We start from the raw sequence: 12,890 nt of genomic DNA on the forward strand, positions 1-12,890 counted from the left end.
CTGGTTTATTTTTAAGAGGACTATTTTAATTTCTGCACTTTCCTAAAGGATTTAAATTCTGGAATTATATACACAGTATCTAAGTCCTGGCAAACGAGAAAGCCTGTAAATAATTGGAACAAGTTTTAACCACATGCACATCAGGAAGATAGAGCATAGATTATAGAAAGACATGAAAGTAACACCCCGTAGATTTTTTCCTCTCACAAAAAAATGCAAGAGCACAGGGCAATCAGTGTGCATGTAAATTATGTTACTAAAATATTCAGTTTAATCAGTAAAATAGGCACAAGCTCAACAGTTATAGTGTGCAGCTCAATCTGTGATAAATATCAAGGCATAAAGCATGAGTCATAAAGTAGGAAAATGCAGTGTATCAAAATATTTCTGACTAGTATATATTAGCTTCAGCCAATTATGTAAATAGCAATATGACCTGAAAAGTGAATAGTCATTTGAATGAGTTGGAGTTGACAGTGAAAATAGTTTGATCACATTTTGAAACTTAATTTCTAGGATGGTTATGAGATGCTGTCCTTCAGAATGACATTGAATATATAGCCTGTGTTTTGAGATTCTTCCCCAGAAGAGGAAATTAGGCTCAGGATTCAGGTTTCTTGTTATAAATTCATCGATCTCTGCTAACTGGTTACTGAGGTTTTTCTGTCTTATCTTCTATTCCCTTGCCCCCTTTGCACACAAACCCCCACCACCTCAGTTATTTTTTTAATCAGTGACATAGAATATTTTCCACCCACCGCACCAACCAGAGAGAAAAAACAAACATGCTAAAAAGTGCTTGTAACAAGCTTGTATGAAACATATATGAACCTAAATATCTTAAAACTTATCAGGATAAAAACATGTAAACAACTGATGCAGTAACAAAGAGCAGCTCTTCAGTCAAGTCACAACTTCATCTTCTAATGGAATCCCACTTATTTTGGAATACCTGCAAGAGGCGGGAAAAAGAAAACTTAGTCCCACTTAGATTGGTCTGAAAAAGAACTTTCCATCTGGTGGTGCTTAGTGTTTTTCTTTCGGAGGCATCTGCGGCCTTTCATTCCCAACATCTTCGGCAATTCCGTTCCTCGCCTGGGGAGGCAGGCGGGGCGCTATACTGGCTCCGGCCAGAAGGTGGCAGTGTAGGACCAGTGTGGAAAGCTTCGTTGCGCCTACAGGGAAACTGAATTTCCGTTTATTTCCCTCTTTTTATTCCCAGGGAGCCGTTCACCCCCTCCACCCTCCCCCAACTCACTCTATGGGGGCGATGCCAAGAGTTTTTCTCAGTCTCGAGCCTAAATTTTGCAATAAATAACAACAACACAGTCAAAGGCTGATGGGGCATCATCTGTTTTCTCCTGCATTGGTTGGAGTCTGGCTGCCTCCCACTCTCCTTCCCATCTCTCACAATGACCTTGTAAAAAATCCTTCTTCATCCTTCCTTTAGGTCCCTTTTATGTACTTAATGGAGAGGTCATTTTCAGAATACATCACAGAATAATTATTTTTTTCCTCCATAGGTATGTAAACTCCTCCTTGGTTTTAAACTTAAGCCAATTTCTTATATATTACTCATGTGCACTCTACTTCTTGACTAATTCAGCCTTAAAAATAAAACATTTCAAACTGTCTAGCATTAACAATTTGGCAGAAAAGCATTTTGAAGGATATGAGACCATTTTCTTGGGATTTTTCAAGTTGAGATATTAAAAGATAGTAAATCATTTTTAACTAACCTGGTTGCTTGAACATGTACCTATCAAAACTGTTATTAGATGTGACCTCTTATCATTTATATACATGGAAATCTGGCTATTAAACTTAATAGGATTTGGAAAATACCCTTAAGAAATAAGTTGCAAATATGCAAATGCTCTTCTTAAGTAAGCAGATATTAATTTCTAGTCCTTTAAAAATTGGAAAAAAAAAACCAAACAAAAAAACCCTCCAAACAAAACAACAACAATAACAACAACAAACATAAAAGTCAGATTAGTATTTGTTAGTTTGTATACAAGAAAGCATAAATGAAAATGTTGAGCAAAATTAGTTGACAGAGTGACAGTGAATAAACTACATCAGAAATATACCTAAAACTAATTTCCAGGAAAGCATAAGTGTCACAGGTTTTCCTCCCTTAGACCTTTAATTTTTCACCATCTACTAACTTGGCATATACCTTTTGATTCATGGGGTGACATAAAAATACTTAATTTATGTAAAGAATTGGAAGAATCCAGTCTTTCCATTCACCAGATTTTCCTGGAGGGCTAGCTTTATAACTTTCTTATTTTTACATCCTTCTTTAAATACTTCTCTTTCCATGCACCAATATTTGATACCTAGAGAAGAGAGTATCTGTGAAAAATATATCTGCATTTGCATACATAGAAATGATGCTTGCCTATTAGATACATTCAAGTATGTTATGAATTGACATACTTGAAGAAGTTAAGAATTTATGCAACAAGTTAAAAGAACCTGAGTTATTACAGAATAAAAGATATTGTCTTTGCATATCCTAGCAGTGAAAGCTTCAGACAGTCCATACATCCATAAATAATCCCACTGCCCATAGAGTCAGACAAAATTTGATAAGGAAGAAGCATAAATCACAGATTTTGGGAAAAAAAAATCCCCTTGAAACTACCAGAGGTTTAAGCACGGAATTTCTTTTTTTTTTTTGAACCTTGACTCAAGTTCCTGTATTCCACGTATTTAAATTTAAGGCTTTATTTGAGTAAAGAATATTATAAGTTCTACATGTCTGGGGTTTTTCTTCACAAAAAAAACCAAGAGAGAGACAAGATTTTGTGCATTTTGAAATGGGTGCAAACTTTCGGTGGGATAATCGTTTTGACCTAACAACTCTGAAGCACTTCTGGGACAAGAGGTTCCAAGATATCCAAAAACCCCTCAAATAAAATATTTCTAGAATTAACCACCTGTCAACAAAATTATACCATTATTTTCTTTGTTCAATAGAGGGTACTTTAAACTTAATAATGTCTACCACAGACCAACCTTCACTTCTGTCACAAGAATCCAGAATTGCAACACTATAGGAATAAAGAACATGTCAACAAATAATTTAATTCAACCAAAGCTTCATAAAAGTGTAATAGTTTTTATTAATCACAATTATCTTAAGACATATTTGCTTTGAAATTCAATATTCTTACTTTTTAGAAATGTAAGTAATATTTCTAGAGTTCAAGACCGAGTAATGTCAAGAAAATTATACTAATGTAAAGCAACTCTAAATCTAAGTATTGATGCAATTTTTCTATCAACAATGTTTACAGAAATGATTACAAATCAAATAGCTTAATTACATATATCCGCCTTCAGTATCTAATTTGTATTTTTAATGAAAAAATTAAATTACATAAACAATTATTAAATTTATTACCAAAATAAACCTGTTTTCAGTAATTTCCTAAGTGCTCGTTGCTGTGCTTGCAGGAGAAAATTGCACCTAATAGGAAGGAGGGGAAAACAGACAATCCTTTAAGAGATTTAAAATCTTAAAAAAACAAATACTAAATATAAGCATGAGCATGAAGATTAGGAATTAGTCAATGTGTCTGGTATATTATAGACCTGTTGATCAATCAAGGCAAGGCTACCTCTGAGGATTACACAGAAAAGAGAGGAAAAAAATTTGTTCTTTACTTATTCTAACTCATATTCCTTACACCGAGATATTTTTAGAGGAAAGCATTACATCTAGGTAGATGGTGATGCATGTCAAATCTGTTTTTGAAAGTCTGCTGTATCTCTTGCACCATAATGATGTTTAAGAAAGTTCAGCCTGGGGTATAGGAGTACAAGAAATTTGTGATTCACTTTCAGTTTAGACATACAAGGTGATGTGCAAGGGTAATATTTTACACATTCACAAGTTGATTAGGCACCTTTTTCTTTGGAGATAAATAAGTATTTCCTGGGAAAAAAATTATTCTCATATATATATATATATATATATATATATATATATATATATAAAGAATTCAATTAAACACATTTTGGTCTCAACCACCTACTCACTGAAGTTTAAATGGAGGTGCTCATAATTTCTGATCCTATTATTACAATCCAAAAGACAGCCCCAACCCTGCTTGAAGGAAACAGTGAATGTGTCAAAACAGCTTCTGAAAAAGTCTATGGAGTTGTATTCTGATTTATGCAGTTATTAAATTGCTGGATGCTACAAATGAAGTAGCTGCTTGTAAAAGCAAACAAAAAGGCTGACAGAATGGGTGACAGTGCAAGGCATAATAGGATGGCTATAAACCAGCTGGTGACACAAATCAGTTAAGCACTGCAGAACAGTCATGAGAGCTTTATTCTATATATCAGTGATCACAACCAGCTGTGTACACAGCACAACACTGGCATCACATGAGATTGCCAACCCTATTGCTGTCACAAGGAATTGTTTTTTTTCCAGTCAACTTTCCTCTCCAATGAACATAAATTTCAGATTAGAAGATAGTTCCTTTGCTTACAAAACAGCGAGAAAATCTGGAAATATTTTGTCTGAGAATGTACCAGGAAATAATTATAAGTTGCTGCTGAAAAGAATGGACTTAAAACAATGGCACTGCCTTTCAGCAAAAAAACTCTAAGCTTAAAAACAAGGAATTTGAATTTATTTGAACAGTGCACTTTCAGTAAAGTTTGTGGGTTGGCTTTATGCTTTGGAATTTTGTCACACATACATATAGAGAGACACACAAAGAAAAATATAAATGTGTGTATATATATGTGTGTATATGTGTATATATATGTGTGTGTGCATGTGTGTGTGTGTGTGTGTGTACAGACTCTCTGTTAAAAGAACAGAAGTGTTTGGGCTGTGAAAATGTGCAGTACTGTGACCCATACCTTTGACAGGATGCTTTCAGAGGGCAGAAGTAAGACAGCCATATGCACCAATTTCTCCAATAACTACTTAAGAGTAATTGCTGCAGTACTTAGCTGATGCTAGCAAATCCTTCTCTGTGGCAGGGTCTAAACACTAAGCATACAAAAATAGCAGCACTTCTAGTTATCTCAGAATGAAGGCAGAACAGGCTTGTATTGCCTGTGGGGGATTATAAAGACCTTGCAGTGTGCACTCCCACACAGAAAGGCTGGGAAAGGGGCTGAGATGAGCAACAATCCTTTTATGTCAAAGACGTGGGGAAACTGTGTCACTGAACAGACTAGATAATTGTCATGAATCTTATTCCCAAAGCAGTTATCAAAGGCTTAAATCTGCATTATTAAGCATTTGCTTCTAAATGTCTAGACAATTTACACCAGATAACAGAGAGAATCCATAGCACAGCAAAGAACTAAACTAAGATTAACTCCACAGCAAGTTATAGACTAAGCCAGCAGAATACTCTGCCTTTTTGCTGACTTAAAATGAATGAAGGACATTTATTTTTTTAGTACTGGTTGCTCTTAAAGACAAGGAACAGAAGAAATATGTGCAATTTCAATGGTTGCATAGTTTTGGAATAGAGTTTTCTTGCGCTGCGAACAAATGTCTTTCATTGCTACTTGATAAATTTGATCAAAATGCATGCAATTACTTTTTTTCCCCTAGAGGCAAAACACTCATAATAAGATGGGTATATATTTTCATCTCGAATATCATATTAGAAAACTAACAGAAAGAAAATGTGAAAGGCTAGTCATTCCAGGCATGCATAGCCCATTAATTAAATAAAAGAGTAAATCTACAATAGTTGCTTATGTTATTTATGAAAGCCTGATGAGTTTGCATGGTGCTGAGCTTTTTGGATGTCATTTTTTGTTCATTATACTCCATTGTCCCAGAGCTGTCTAAATTAACCAGAAGCTACTTAAAGGCAAAAAGCACAACACAATTATGATTAACCCTCACTTCTTTCAAGTATATCAATTCAGGTACCTCAAAGCTTCTACAAAACAAAGTACCTAGAATTCAAGATCTGCTTTGAAATTCAAGGAAATTTTTGGTGGACTAGTACTTGAATAAATTTGGGAAATAATTAAAAATTAATCACCATATAATGACAAAACAAAAGAAAAATTTATTAAAAATGAAATACAATAAACAAATTTTTTCCATTGTGGTGCTCTGAGAGGCTGATTTTACTGCTATCATTTGAAGACTTTTCCATATGGCAGTTAAATTTAATAAATTATGAATTGTATCATTTATGTTATGGAAGACAGTACACCCTGATTTTAAATCATTGCTTGTTTGATGATTTTATACAGAAATACTACATGTGCTGGAGCTCTAGGAATCCCATAATAGAGTAAAAAATTACTTTTGAACTTACAGTTTTAATTACTGGTCATGTTAGCTTTAGTACTGCTTAGTACTGTTTTAATTCCTGTAGTCCTTAAAAATGCTATTTTAAACTCCAATTTCTAATCTAACTGAATTTTTTTCCAAGGTTCCAGTCTGGCTTTTGAACCAAGTGTGATCATTAGCAGCTTTTTTCTTCCCAATATTTTATGTCCATTCGGTGGAATACTAGAAGGTCAACTGTGTGACTGCACCGAAGGATATTATGTTTGATAAAACTGTTTTAGCCATTGTAATTAGAAGGAAGGGGGGGTAAAAAAAAAATCAAAGAAAAGGTACAATGATGACTTTATTAGTTGCTACAGACTTTTAATTTATTTTTCCATTAAAATCACCACCTTTAGTCCCTGTCAGTTTAATGTTTTCTAAGCCACATCCACTGTTGCATTGTTATTATTTGAGGAAATACTCCTACTATTTTGGAACCTATCCTAATTAACTCCTCTACTGATGCATGTTTGTAAATTGTAGAGTCAGCCCAGCCTTTTTACCCCTTTGAGGGACAACCTCTGTGCTGTCATGGTAATTTACCTTTATTGCACACTCTGTCATTTGATTGCTTCCCTAGGCATGATATAAAATAAATATATAACAAGAATAATAATTAGTAATGTTCACAGCTTAACATGACTGCAACATGACTTTATACCACTGATGTCACCAATTAGATGAGTATTATTTAGCAGTCTGACAACAAATTCAAAAGGACAAACCACATTGCATATCAGTGAAAATCATAGTAAAACTTGTCAAAACATGTATCAGTGTGGAGTTCAGGAAAGATCAGTGTATAAATCATAAAATTTCAGAACGGCTACATTATCTCAAGCTCTAATTAAGCTGTTTAAAATAAAATTAGAACAACTTAAATTTCATCATGCTTTTGTGCTTTCTGAAACTAAGGATATTACAAAATCTAGATAAAATTCTGACATTTGATAGATGTATAAGAGAATGAATAAAGCAAAAATGAAATAAACTCATGATTTTCCTAAAACTTACAAATATAACATAAAAAATTACAACTATCCAATATTCAGAGGAAGCATTCTTTCTCAGAAATCACAAGGAAGTACTGTGTAACATCATATTCTATCTGGTTATAGAAAGAAAATAGAGAAAAAAATCTGTAGCTTTTTTTTTTTTTTTAATGTATTTCTTGTGAAACACATACATATTTTATTGTCATGAATAATTTTTACCTGGGTTTTTGCTGTCATTGAGCCTAATGATAAACAAAAATGGAGAACTGATTTGTCTCAGTGACAGTGCTATTTTTCCAGATGAAAGAATGAGTTTCTCTCCAGTAAGGTATCTCAGATGCAGTATAACTTCATTTCTTGTTTGCCCAGATCATGTCCATAAGACAGAGACACAGGAAAAGAATTTTTGTTGAGCTTTAGTCCTTCAAAAAATGAATCCGACCTTTTGGATTGAAATCACCTACTTCTGTTAGATAAAAGCTTTCTGTTTTGTCTCCTTCAACAATAAAAGAAACAGTGAAAACACATTTTTGTCTTATGAAAATGCCTGGAAATTTTTTCCACTATTTTCTGTTAAAACAAGTGATACTGCTTTTTAAGACAATTTTGAAAACAGAAAAGTCAAAATGAGAATTTGTCATGATTGGTTTAGTCTTTTTTTTTATTCTCTCTCTTAATGATTGGACTGGTTTTCTATTCTTATGTTGGTAAATACCTGAATCACTTGCACAGTTGAATGCAGGTAAACCTTAGAACAAAGGCCAAAAACTGGACAGTGACTTTAAATAAAGAATTGTGGGATAGGTCAGACAATGATTTTCAGTGCTGGTAGGCAGATGCCATATGTGACAACTTCAGAACTTTTGTGTGGCACCATTTGCTACTTAGCTTAATTTCATCTAGGGTCTCCCTGGAGGGAGTAGGGTTACTGTATTTCCCTCAGATGAACAGGTAAGTTTGTGCACAGAAATACTTTTTATTTTCTCTTCTTGTAGGGGCATAGCTTGAAATAAGCTTCTATTGATAATTAATGGAGGGTGCTCTGGGATGGTTATCTTTGGCCTCTTTAGAAAAGTGAGAGAAAACAAAGTGCAAACCACATGAATCATTTTGATATAAGCAGTCAGCCTCTAGGCTTTGTCTAATTTTACTCCTCTCCCCTGATAAGTCACTAAGTACATGTTTTCCATATGACAGAAGAGCCTCCTCCTGGTGGTTGCCCCTACCCTTAGAAGTGAACCTTTCCAGCAGTCATGACTCAGGGAACACCTGGGTGAAAGGACAAGTGAGAGCTGCTCACAAAGAACTGCTCTGGGTAGCCCTTGAGCGGTAAGGTGATGCCTCTTTCACAGCTGTGACATTTCCTTTAATGTCTTATCTGCCTCCTGGGAAAAATCCCTCTAGTGCAACTCATTTGCCTCTGAACATGGCATCACTTTCCCTTTGTCTTTGATTGAAGCAACATAGAATCAGCTGCTGGCGAGCAGGATGAACACCAAAAGGTACCTCAGGAAATTAAATTCCCTTAAATTTCTTCTAAATGGCTTCCAGTGCTTGAAATGTCTCTTTTATGGGCAACTCAGGCTTTTCTACACTGCAGCACAGCATGCAATGTGTACAGATGCTTGGGGCTGACTCCTTATAAGCCCTAGACAAATACGATGCATAAAGAAGAGTGCCAGGTGCTCAGGGCTAGGATGCTAAAGAGGCCAAGAGCACTTACAGCTCCCATTGACTTCAGGGGCAGCTGAGGCTGCTTGACAACGCCCAGAAAGAGCTCAGCAACTTGCAGAAGTTTCAAAAAGGTTTCTCTTTCTGTATTCTCTCTTAGAATGACATGCTATTCATAAGATACTTACTGCTTAATTTCATAACAACTAACAGATTTAAATAGTAATGAGGAAAACTATTCTGCAAAGTAAACAAATAAAAGTTAGACTTTTAGTAACTAACAGAAGGACAACTGTGTGCTAGGATTTAATTATGAGAAGAAAGTGATATTTGGCAAAAGGCATCTGTAATTTGTGTTTCCATCATTTTATAAAGCTTCTTTTAATGGATTAAAATCACTTCTGGCAGCTTTTCCCCCTTTGCTGCCATAAACTAAACCCAAATCTCTACTTTAGGGAAGATTAGCTGTTAGGAATGCAAACAGAAAGTTCTGAATAGAAATAAATAAAAGTATCAGTATGATTGCTTCACTTTTTAATAGCCAAAACATTTCATAAGATGCTTTACTGTGTTGTAAAATAAGCTTTTCACATCTTTGCAGGTGTTTCATGTGTACCTGAAGGAATATGAATCTGTAAGGCTATCTAAATATACATTTGGTTAGTCTTATGAATATGAATATCCAGATAGTCTTACAAAATATTAATCATTATTACACCTCTCTAATAAATGGTAAAACATGGGTTTGGTTGTTTTTTCTCTGAATTAAATAAAATTAGGCCTTTTGTCCAGCTTGGAAATCTGTAAATTAGGTAGTTATATGTACTTTTCTGAGACATACATTGCAGCACTCTATGAACCAACCTGAGGAAGAAATAAAAATGAAAGGTTTTTCATATAGTTTTTCTGCTCTTTGCAAATTACTTCTCTTTTTTTTTCCCCTCCTCTCTGTTACTTTGTGAGAATCTATGTTAATAATCCAAGAAAAATGTTCACTGTAGAGAATTTCTGCAACAAGTGCTGTTGTGTTGAAGTGGCAAACAAGCACTGTAAACCCATATGCAAAATAGGAAAGAGCAACATTACAGTCTTGTCAACCACTAGCATAAATATACAATCCTTAAGGCAGGGGCTGGAGGAGGAGTGTGAAACTATCTTTCCAGAAATATGATTGATATAATGCCAGAGATTTGCCTCTTATCTACAGATTAAGGCTGTGGCTTCAAAAACTTGAACATTTATACCCAAATGGTGTGAATTTTAAAAACTATTTCTAGAAAAAATTGTTTACATAAAAATACAGTGAAGAAGTATCAGAAAAATTTGTAAAAACAATTTATATGTACAGTAATTATAAATGAGGTCTATAGAGATCTATAAATAGACAAAATATCATTCCACAGATTTTTTGTTTTGCTTTCTAGGGCTATAATGGATTATGTAATATATAAAATGCATAGCAGTTCAGCTACTTCAGAAAGGGAAGAACCTCAGGGAAATATTTTGCCAGATTCTCAAATAGAGGTATGATCCCATTGTACCACTCAGCTGCTACAAATGAACCATAACCCAGTTGAAAATTTCTGGCAAAGGACTTCCTGTCTTCAGAAAATTCTCTTCTGACTCATTCCCAGGCACTGTAGCTTTATGTCTTCACTGTGAAAAGACATATCTCAAGAGTAAGAAAGTTCATGGTACAGTATTGCTACACTCTTTCTCCACTGATATAAAAATCCCACCAAAATTCTGCAGCACCAATAGAATTGGACCAAGGAAACTCAGGACAGCTGATAGAGGCTCAGACCCTTCTTACCTGTGTGTTGAATCAGGCACAAATAAAGCTGATGTTCTCTAAGGATTTTTCTCTCATTTACTTCCTTTTTTTTTAAAAAAAAAAAAAAAAAAAGGAAAAAAAAAAAAGCATTTCCAACCAATTTATGTGTTTGTAGCATAGTAATACCACTGTATTCACTATGCTAGTTACAGTTATCATGCACATCCTGCTTTAATTTTGAGCACTTGACTACCTGAGAATTTTTTTTTAATTTAAAGATTTTCACTAAGATATCTATATTATTTATCTTGCAAAGAGAAAGAGCATTTTTCCTACAAAACCAGGTATGCTCTGTGTAGCTTCATACCTTTTCTTATCAATTTACCCTAATAGCCATTGGCATATATCTTGTTTTACCTTTCCTCCTTCTTCTGAGATCTCTCTTATTTCCTTAACATACATCATGAAAACAAACAAAGACCCCAAGGTCATGTCTATTTCAGTATGATAACTTGTAAAGGATGCAACAAAACTGTCAGTCTCCTTGTCAATGGCAGTAGAGCTTCTCTCTAATTAAATAGAAAATGGGATTTTCTCCCTCCTACTGACAAAATAAAGGAAACAAAATTCTGAATAATGCGATTCTCTCTGACATTTCAGCATGAATGGATGGAGCTCTTATCCACCCATTAGGAAATAGTAATGTGCAGAGCATGACATTTATAGTAAATATAAAAACTCTAACCATTTAGATGCTAGAATTGTCCATGCTTACAGCTCTATATTAGTGGTAAAATCTTATGAAAACAAAAGAGTAACATGATTAAAAGCTTGAACGCAAGACAGCATGATATAACAGATTTTCTTTTTTTAAATTCAAGAAAGATGTAAATGGCCATGACATTTAACACTGCTGAGCAATAACAGTTATTAAGGTCGTTCAGAAGGAAGGTAATTACATTAATATGTGGTATTGTTTGGCAACGAAAACAAGGAAATAACTGTGTAGGCTTGAAGTTATTTATAATGCTCACATGTCTGTGACTGTGTGACCACTGAAGGACAATGAGCAATTTCTAGATAAAATCTGCATCATTATTCTCATATAGCAAGAAGAAAATATAAGGCACAAAGAAAGACAGCACACACTGTAGTCACTCAAATAGAGTGTCAGAGTTAAAAGCAAAACCAGGACCACATCCAATTTGTGGATGAAGAAACAGAATACTGAAACCTCACTCACAATTTTAATCCCACAAAAAATGGGGAGCACTAGAGCCTTTTAAAGTGTGTTTGAAATGGTAATATTCAAGAAAATTACAGAGAACTGTTCATGTTACTTTACAATGTAGGAAAATATTTAATAGTACTCTCTGGAGGAATTAGAAATAGGGCAGGATTTCAAATAAGAGAAGAGGGAAGAAAAATGAAAAGAAAGGATGCAGAATAATAGATACAAAACAAAAGGCTGCAGCACTTAAGTCCATGAACAAGCAAGTGAACCCAAAATGTATGACACGTTGTGTTATGGAATTGCAAACACTGTGGTGCACTGATGGATGCACATGACTCAACACAACACTGTACCCAGAGAAGGACCTGCATTTTTTTCATACCTTAGAAGGTCTTCAAGGCATGGCGCCTTTTCATGTGTGTCATAAACTGTTGAGACAAATGAATGTCCCTCAAGAAATTTTAAAAAATTCAAATAAAATTAATCCAAAGGCATGTAAAATTAATTTGGTTGTATTGCTTTTTCATCTAACTACTGTGAAATGTCTTCATCTCCAGAGAGAAATGAGAAGTTTACCTTCAACAAGTAAATGCTAGAAAATAATGAAGTTACATGTGCCTGAAAAGAAAGAGTGAAAAGAAAAAAACCACCAAAACCAAAAACACCCAAACATACATTAAGTTATTAAATGTATGCTGACTATGCTTTACAAGATACTGTCATCAGAGAACATCAGAGAAGAAAGATAAGAACAACTAAGATAACTCTTATATATTAAATAACTTCTTGGTACAGCAGCCACAGTATAATTTCCTTTCAAGGTGAAAAACTGTGTTTTTTTAAAAATAAACAAAAGTGCCAAAGAATATGTAT

This window comes from Pyrgilauda ruficollis, unplaced genomic scaffold (assembly GCF_017590135.1).
Source record: "Pyrgilauda ruficollis isolate IOZ18807 unplaced genomic scaffold, ASM1759013v1 scaffold26, whole genome shotgun sequence".
In the NCBI taxonomy this organism is placed as follows: domain Eukaryota; kingdom Metazoa; phylum Chordata; class Aves; order Passeriformes; family Passeridae; genus Pyrgilauda; species Pyrgilauda ruficollis.